Raw genomic sequence first — 9058 nt, forward strand, 5'->3', positions numbered from 1 at the left:
CGCCTGCCCTACGGCCCGCGCGGCCGCGCTAACTTTTCCGCGAGGGCGGGCGCAGGTGTGAGGCGCCGCGGGGCCGCGCCCGCCGGGCCGCGCGCTCCCCTGCCCGCGGTCTGCGGGCTCGGGGCTCCTGGGGTAGCACAGGGATTTCGTGTTCCCCTCACGGCAGTGGCGGCTCTTGGAGCTGGAGGAACAGGAGTGCGGGGCAAGGCGGGGCAGAGCGCAGTCAGGCCCGCGCGCCCTCGCATCCCGCTCGTCCCCAACCTTGGGGCCCAGGAGCGCCGGCCTGGGACACTCACTGGGGTTTCCTCCGCGTTGCTTTGGTTTTGTCCTTAAAACGGGTTCAAGTGTCCTCCCAGAGCCTCCCCGGTCTTCCGGTCTTTCTCCCCACTCCTCCCTCAAAGTTGGGCCATCTGCCCTGCAGGTTAGACGAATGGAGATCGGCGCCCCCCTTCCCCCACAGCCCCCGACCCATGATCCCGGCCATCACTTGGGCTTCCTCCCTGCCTTGTCCCTCTGGCCGCTGCCCTAGGAAGGGCGCTCAGCAGAGCACAAGCACCCTCAACCAGCGAGTCTGAGGCGCATCGCGGCTCCTCCTCCTCCCCGCGCCCCACCCCCCCAACACCGCGTCGGGCTCTGGGACCAGGCCCTGTCCCCTTCAACGTGGAACCTCATATCCTGCCAGCCCATGGCCAGCCAGGCGCTTTGTGCTCCCCTTGCTCCTCCTCCTTTTCTGCCAGAGAGGGCAGTTTGAGGGGTCTCCCCACCATGCACCGTGCACCATGGGACATCCCCAGATGTCCCTGCTGCAGCCATATATTTTGAGAGTCCTTAAATATTGGTGACCTAAGTGACCCATCCGGCCCAGAGGGGCTCACGGAAAGAGACGATGGGGTGAGCCAGGGCCTTGGGCAGCCTGGCTAAGGAAGGACCTGGCTCTCCGTCCCTTCTTCACCTATCCTGCTGCCCTCCTCGCCTCTCCCCGCGCTCGTCTTTCAGGAGGGGCCACACTGCCTTCAGATGAGGGGAGGGGAGCAGGGCCCAGGCTTCCCTGGTCTTTGGACAGCATCCAGCAACATGGCGCTGGCCTATTTTTGCAATAATTTCTATTTTGCAAAGGGAGGGGCCAGGGAGGCCTTGGGGCAAAGACATCAGGGAGTTAACAATCTACTCTTTCTCCTACTTTCCCCTCATTTTTCTCCTTTTTTCCTGCTTGCTCTATAGTTCTAAATGGCCTTGAAGGGAGCTGGGCATCCCTCCCCTACTCCACTGCCCTTCCCACTGCCTTCCTAGCAGTCCCCACTCCTGGCCGTCACACAGCCCCATTGGCTCTGTAATACCCCAACCCATCCCTACATAGGAACAGCAGCTGGAGAAGCCCAGAAACCTTATTGAGCTGCCCCTGGCCCCAAAACCTCGAATAAGGGAACAAAACTACCCCAAGTCTAAGCCTGGGAGTATGACTGCCTGTACCGGGCACCCAGCACAGAGAACTGTGTGCCTCTGCTCCCCACATGGGATCTCAGAGAGGGCATCTGTGTCCAGGACCGCTGTGGGGTACACACATGCCTCTGGGTGTTGCCCCCAATGACTCCCCAAAGCAAGGAATTGTAACAACAGGCTTGCAGCTCTGGCTGGTGACAGCAAGTGATCAATCCCCACCCCAATCCTGAGCCTCTGCTGTCCTGTCTGGGCAACTGTGTGTAGGAGGAAGCCTGGAGGCAAGGGTAGAAGAGGTGATTTCTGGGAGCATTTGAAGATGTCTGCACAGATGGGGAGCTCCTTGCATACATGACCCACACAGCCACTGGCTGGCTCGGAATGTCCTCCTCGGCTTCAGCTGATAGTGGTCAGAGCCTGATCCCTGAGGAGGGTGTGGGGGGAAAAGGAAGCATATTCCCTCTAGCTGCCCAGGCAGGACCACCTGGATTGGCCACCCAGTAACTCTGGGGCCTTAGGTAGACAAAGGCTGTAGAGGAATGGCAGAAGGGACAGGACTCGAGAGAGCTTGGGGGACGGCAGCCAGCAGTGGAGGGAGGTGTGGGGATGCCTGGAAAAACCTCCGTTCCGCCAAGTCCCTGGCCAGGTAGCCACAGGTCGAGTGGGACCTGCCCAAGAGGAAAAGGCCTTCCTCTTGGAGGAGCAGGGGTCAGAGAAGCAAGAAACAGGCCAACTCGGAGCGTAAGGATTTATGAAGGTCAGAGAAGAAGGCGGAGGCTTCGAGGTCGTGGGGTGTGAGTCAGAGGCTGTGTCATGGAGGGGTCCCCAGATTATGCGCCCCCCCTTCTCTGTCTCTCTCTCTCTGAGTGTATCTGCTCGTACCAAGAGGAGAGGTATCTTTTGAGGCTATGGCCCATCTTTGCCTTGAGGACTCCGACATGGTGACACCTGAGACCCCAAAAGCAGGCCACAGTGAGGACCTTCATGTCTGGGACTCAAGGGATGGAAATCCAATGCCATAATCTCTCCTGGTCTTGAGTCCCCGGACCCAGAGCCTCCAGCTCCTCCTGAGACAGCCCACTCGCAAGAGAAAAAGAAGAGTGGAAGGCAACCCAGCGGTCTCCCCCAACCCAGGCTCCCCACATCAGCACCAAGGAAAGCCATCCGCCCTTCCTGTCACACTGCCATCGCTGGTTCCTTTTCCCCCCCGCACCCCCAGGTTGCCCACTCACTCTCTCTCCCTCCCGAGCCTGGGGCCTTCTCACTCACCAGCCTGTTTACACACCAGGTATCTCATGCTTTATCTGCTCTCATTTTGAATTTGTAACTTTCACATAAACTTGAACAAAGCTCCTTTTGTTCTGGCACCCCACCCCAGGATCCCAATAAACTGGTTCCATCTGAGGCGACTGGGCCAGGGCACAGAAGCCTTGGCCAAAGGACTGCGTGTGCCTGCGAACAAGCATGTTCGCACCTGCGATGGAGTCCGTGTGTTTGCGTGTGAGCCCGCTCCGGGGCCGATGGAGGGAGGGTATCGGGAAAACTGTGAGCCAGAGAAGTGGACGGGAAGCGTGGGGGCTGAGGGAGGGCACAGCCAAGGCACCACGGCACGGCCACGGGCACAGGAGGTCGTGGGCCACAGACAGGTGGGTGTTGGGGCAGGGGGTCAACAGGATGAGAAGGAAACAAAGGGGAGAAAGGAGCCACAGAGTGGGTGGCGGAGCGAGGGCCGCGCCGAGTGTAAGGCAGACGCACGGATTGCATTATGGCAGGAGAGGGGCTGGCACAGCCGCACGCTCGGCCCCATAATCCTGTTAGCCAGCAATCTCCATTCCGAAAGAGCTTCATTTCTTTGTGAATATTTGTAAACTAGATATCTAATGGAAAATTATAGGAAAATTATAGTGAAATTCATGACGGAGAAATCCGATTATCCCTAATTCAATTATGCCATCTTAGCCCACACAGCACATTTCCCATTTTTTTCCCATAAATACCGATGCCAGGGGTCCCGGTAATCAAATAAAATTGAAAATCATCTTCCCATTAAATTCAATTAGCCGCAATTTCTAAAGCCTATCAGAGATTTTAATTACTAAATTATAAAATTCTCCAATGCTAAATTGAAACCAAAAAAATTGCACATCCTTATATTTCAGAGAAAAAAAAGGGCCAGCAAAATCCTTGAAAAATGCCCTCTTCTCTGTGGCCGGCTCCGAAGCAGCCTCCCCACCTGGAAGAGGCTCACCATTGCTGCCTACTTGTCCAGCTGGGGATGAAGCCAAGGGACCAAGGAGGGGCCCTGGCAGGGGAGGGCTGAGGGGGACTGGCTTAACAGAGGGGCAAGCCGCACCTCCAACCCCAGCGAGCTCCTCCACACTGGCCTTCCTCTTGTGGGCTCTCCTGGCTCCTAAGAAGTCCTCAGCTCTGTCTCTTACCAGGAAGCCTCTAACTCCCAGCGTCACCTTCTTGGCCCATGAACTGGGCTCAGGCTTAGGTCACAGCTTGGCCTCAGGGATCTGTGTGGCTCCAGGACAGAGGACGGGAGGCAGCCAGCTCTTACCCAAGCACAGGCTGTCTAGCCACTCAGCTGCGCCCTGCCCCCACACCCATGGCCTGGCCTGGGTTGGGGGTGGGAGCAGGATGGAACCTGGGGTTGGGGGTGGACAGGTATCACAGCATGGCTCCATGGTCCAGAGGCTGCTTGCTCTAGGGTGTTCTCAGGGGCCTATGAGGCCTGGCAGTGTACCAGCCTCCAGGGAGAAGAGCTGGGGATCGACCTGGCCCAAATCTGGCCGCTCCCTGCACTTCCAACTCATCCTCCGTTTTCCTTACCCTCTCCTGGGAAGTCAACGGCCCTGAAATGGCCAGAAGGAACGCCCTTGTGCCCTGGGAGAGGCTCACACTTTCCCCCCATTTCCTTTTAGGGAAGTGCTGGCCACAACCCCAAACAGTAGCCCCTCCTCTCCCCCCACCCCCACATCCCACTTACCCTGCTCTAAAAGGTGCTCTCAGAGTCAGTAGAGCCTGGGGAGGTGGCATCGGTGGGGGCATAAAGTGACCCAAGGTCTGAAAGTCAAGGTAGGTGTTTGGGTGGGCAGCTGGCAGCCCTGGCAGATCCAAGACAGTCGGCAGAAGTCTTGCCGTCAGCCCAGCACCCAGGGAGCCGGGAGCAGGTTTAATTTGCCAGGCAGCCAGGAGTGCCAGCAGGGGAGGCACCCGCAAACAAAACAAAAACAAAAAAGTTAATTATCTTTGGCTTTTTCTTAATAAATATCCAAACTGGCCCGGCCGGATCCTCCGCTTTGGAGGGAGAGAGAAGAAGGAGGAAAAAACCCCAAACCAAAATCCAACAGGCTGATTCTCTTGTGTTTCCCTTCCCCTTTGTCTCACCCTTGTAGGTTTCTCTTATCAGAAACAGCGACGGTTTCATATTAATTCCCAAATTTTTGTGAGTTCAAGAGTGTGGCCACAAAAACTTTAAAAAAAAGTTTTGGGGTGGAAATGTGGAGTGTGAGAGAAGAGAGGTAGGTGGGAAGAAAAAGGTGAGAAGAAACAGAAGAGAAGCAGAGACAGAGAGAGACAGACAGAGAGAGAGAGAGAGAGAAAGAGAGGCAGAGAGAGAGAAAGAGACAGAGAGAGAGAGAGAAAGACAGAGAAAGAGCGAGAGAGAGAGACAGAGAAAGAGAGAGAGAGAGACAGAGAGAGAGAGAGAGAGAGAGTATGAAGCAGGGAACTGGGATAGTTGGGTTACCCTGTGGGCCTGGCCCAGCCTGTGGCCCCAGCCCGGGCGGGGACCTGTTCTGGAATGTCGGGTTGGCATTTTGTCTCAGTTACAATGATCAGCTGCAGGAGATATGGGATTTCTCATTTTAAGCTCTTGAAACCACTTAGGTTTCTCTGGCTACTTCAGCTACCCTGTTGCTGCTGGTTCCTGCGCCAAGCTTCCCTTCTAGGAGCACGGCTGGGAGAAGCAGAGGGAGGGGTCCCGGGAGGGGAGGCTGGCTGTCCTTATGGGAGGTATGACATTTTCTATGTGGAGTTGCCAGCGTACCTGGGAAGAAGACACGTGTGCTCCTGCCTGGGTCTGGATGTTTGGATGGTGTATGTACATGCTTGAGCCTGAACTGTCAGACACACATGATAGGCACGTGTGTGTCAGGGGTGGGGCAGGGGTCAGCCAGGACATCAAGCAATCCCTCATGGAGCACCAGCTCTGGAGTCTCAGTACCTGGGTTCACACCCCAGCTGCATCTTCCACGGGCTCTGCTCCTTGAACCCAGGCACTGACCCTCTACCTTCCCAGCATCTTAAGGAAATCATCGTTAGCGGAACCCTAGGTCTGCCGATGGTGGCGGATGGAGAGGGACTGCTAACGAGTACAGGGTTTCTTTCTGGGGGGATGAAAAGGTTCTAAAATTAGATAGTGGTGATGATGGTACAACCTTGCGAATATACTAAAAACCACTGAATTGCACATTTTAAAAAGATGAATTTTATGGTATATGAAAGATACCTCAATAAAGTGGTTGTCAAAAAGTGGGGGAAAGACGGGGGAATCATATTGGCACTTCCTGAAGAGAGTTGTTGCCACACAGCACTCAGCCCGCACACAGTCAGTGCTCAGTAAGGATTAGCTGTTAATAGGGATCAGTCCAAGGCCTGGGCTGGTGTCCATGGGTGTATACCGTTGGTGCTTACAAACGTTTACTTGGGCCCCTGATGCCAGGGCCAGCAGGTTGTCAAGCAGCTGAGCTGCCCCAGGTGTCTGGTGGGGCTCCTAGGCAGCTACTCCCTGGCAGGGAAGGGGGTGCGTGGCCCTCCTCCTGCCTCCCTCCTGAGTCCCTGGAGAGGAGCCTGCCCACCGTGGCAGGCGGGTTCCCATGCCGCACTCTGCCCGTCTCACAGACACTCATATTCTCCGTGTGCAGCAGACCGTGAATTCACCTTCATACTAGTTACAGGGTTATTTAGCTTCTCCTGATGCTGACAATCACAAACTTTAATTCGCTGCCTGGCTTCTCCCTGCTGTGCCCTCTGCCCACCCCCAAAATCCTTGGGAGAGGATGGGAAGGACTTAGGTCCAGCTCCCTCTCGCCAAAGCTCACCCTTCAGAGTGATGGAGTGATGGAGTGATGGGAGGAGGGGCGGTCAGAAGGAGGAGATGTCAGGCAAAGGGCTGGGGGAGAACAGTGCGGGAGAGAGGAAGTGCCACTAAAGGCTAATGGGAGCTTCCGTCCTGCTCCTCCAGCCTGACACTAATGTATTCAACCTGACATCCCATCTTGTCATGAATGAAGACTCGGCCGATCAGGCTGCTGGTTTGAGGGCTGGCAGCCTTGGCCGGGACAGACCGGGGCCAGGGCTCTGGCCTGGGGCTGAGCCCCTAGGACGAGGCAACTGGCAGGGGGCTGGCTTTCCTGCCTCCCGCTTAACTAACAGGTGTCCATCCAGGAGCCGACCTGAGGGAGCCCATTCCTACCAGCCTGACAAGCCAGGACTTGGTTTCTCCTACTCCCCCAGCCCATCTCCCGTTGGGCCAAGTCGTCCTGCCTACGGAGGCTTCTCTTGGGCTTCTGGCCCCGCTGCCCAGGCGGCATCTCTCTTCCTTTGCGGAAGGCAAGTGGACCTGCTCAGAGCTACTGCCAAACATTAGACGGGAAATAAAGACTCTGAGACATCCCCTACCACACACCCAAATCACACAATCCTGAGATGAGCGCGGGGGACAGGTCCCAACCCAGGTGACACATGCCTGTTTCCTTGCCTGCTGGGAGGAGCTGCTGCTGCCTTGCTCCCCCGACGACCAGCCCTGGTGGGGTCTTCATCCCTCTTTTGCCTTGGCTTCAGCAGATCCCCTGCTTTCTGTCTGCCCTGTGCATCTGTACCCTTTCCAGGAGCAGGCCCAGCTTCCAGCAGGTCCACAGAGGCCTCCCGCTGGCTCAGAGGCCAGTGAAGGGCAGAGATCTCAGACCCCTCCTCTTATCCACCACCTGCCTCCTGAAGTAGCCACCATCATCTTTCCCCAAAGCCTCCTGGGCTAGTGAAGTGAAGGAGGAACCATTTGCTTTGAGAAGCATCTGGGTGGAACAGGGGACTGTCACCCACAAAATCCAAGCTGGCCCCATCAGTCACTTGTTAGACAGAGAGTCCCAAGGGCAGAAGGCCAAGCCAAGAGGAATCACAAAGACCAGAGGCCTGGCAATGACCTGGGCCCGGGAGCTTGGAGAGGGAGATGCTGGGCTGGAGGCAGTGCTGGGAGGAGAGGAAGGCCAAGAACCCCATTGGTGGATCCAGGTTAGTGTCTGCCTCCTCCCAGCCCCATTCCACTGCCCCACCCCTGCCAGCGGGGGAAGTGGCCACGGTGGCCTGGGCAAGAGAGATGTCAACGGGGCCGATGGGAGAAGGGGCTCGTTGACTGCAAACTGTCCATTATGGCTTAGATTATAAGCATATTGCACAGGGCTCTCTGCACGATGCCGGGGAAATCCAATACGCTGAAAGGTTAATGCAATCAATTAGGGTGACAAGGAAGTAAAGTAAAGCCTTCCGAGTAGATGAAAAGGAGAGAGAGAGAGAGAGAGAAAGAGAAAGCGCCATGGAGTTGTGGGGGTGCTATGGGTGGTGGGAAGGCAAGGAGGAAGAGGAACTAGAGGGATGCAGAGAGGAGGCCTGGAGGGGAAAGAGAGATGGACAAAAGGTCAAGAGCCTGCAAAAAGAGACAGCAAGAGAGATGGCAGCAGACCTAGCATGAGAGGAGGCCCAGCAGACTCTGCAGCAGACCTCTGACTGCAGGCGCGGCTTCTGTCTCCTTGCCCACTCCCTGCCAGCCTTTCCCCTCAGGCTTGGAGAGTGATTCCGACCTTGGCCCACAGCAGTAGAACCGGGCCAGGGCGGCCTTGGTCCCTGATCCTGGACAGAGCTAGCACCCACTGTGTAACCTCCAGAGCCTTCTCAGCCAGACCGCAGCCTGGTTCCCCCCACCCCCCACCACAAATAGACCCAGTCTCAGACCTGGACCCTCAGCAGCTCCCGACAACACAGCCTTCATAGCTTCTCCCAGGCACCCTAGCCCCTCTTTGCCACAAGCCTGGGAAGCAGAGAGCAGTTTACAGATAGAGAAACTGGTGCTCAGAGGTTATGCCGCTTCCCAGGGCCCTGACACAGAAATAGAAGACCCAGGGCTGCCAGTCCACGACCTGTGGGGCTTTTTATTCCAAGGTGCTCCCTGGAATTAGGAGCCCACCCTTCTCCATAGGGTCAGACCCCAAGGCCCCCAGGGCAGAGGGTAGGGAGCTCTGTGGAATCTGCCCAGAGATGGCCGTAGCCTCTGGAGCGCAAGCAGGCGGGAACTACCTGGTGGGTACCGGGCAAGCCACTTTCAGCCACAACAACTCACTCATTTGTCCCAGCAACCCTGCAAAGTAGATATTCTCCCCTTACAAAAGAGGAAGCTGTGAGGGCTGGGCACGGTGGCTCGCGCCTGTAATCCCAGCACTTTGAGAGGCCGAGGCAGGCAGATCACAACGTCAGGAGTTTGAGACCAGCCTGGCCAAGATGGTGAAACCCCATCTTTACTAAAATATAAAAAATTAGCTGGGTATGGTGGTGAGCGCCTGTA

General features: G+C 56.5%; 1 protein-coding gene across 1 annotated transcript in view; it reads right to left on the bottom strand.

The window, feature by feature from the left end:
- The window catches only part of CASZ1 (castor zinc finger 1), a 157233-nt gene that overhangs the window by 54200 nt on the left and 93975 nt on the right, over positions 1 to 9058 (bottom strand). The window lies entirely within an intron of this gene.

The sequence above is a fragment of the Rhinopithecus bieti genome, unplaced genomic scaffold, assembly GCF_001698545.2.
Source record: "Rhinopithecus bieti isolate Rb0 unplaced genomic scaffold, ASM169854v2 scaffold_16234, whole genome shotgun sequence".
Lineage (NCBI taxonomy): Eukaryota > Metazoa > Chordata > Mammalia > Primates > Cercopithecidae > Rhinopithecus > Rhinopithecus bieti.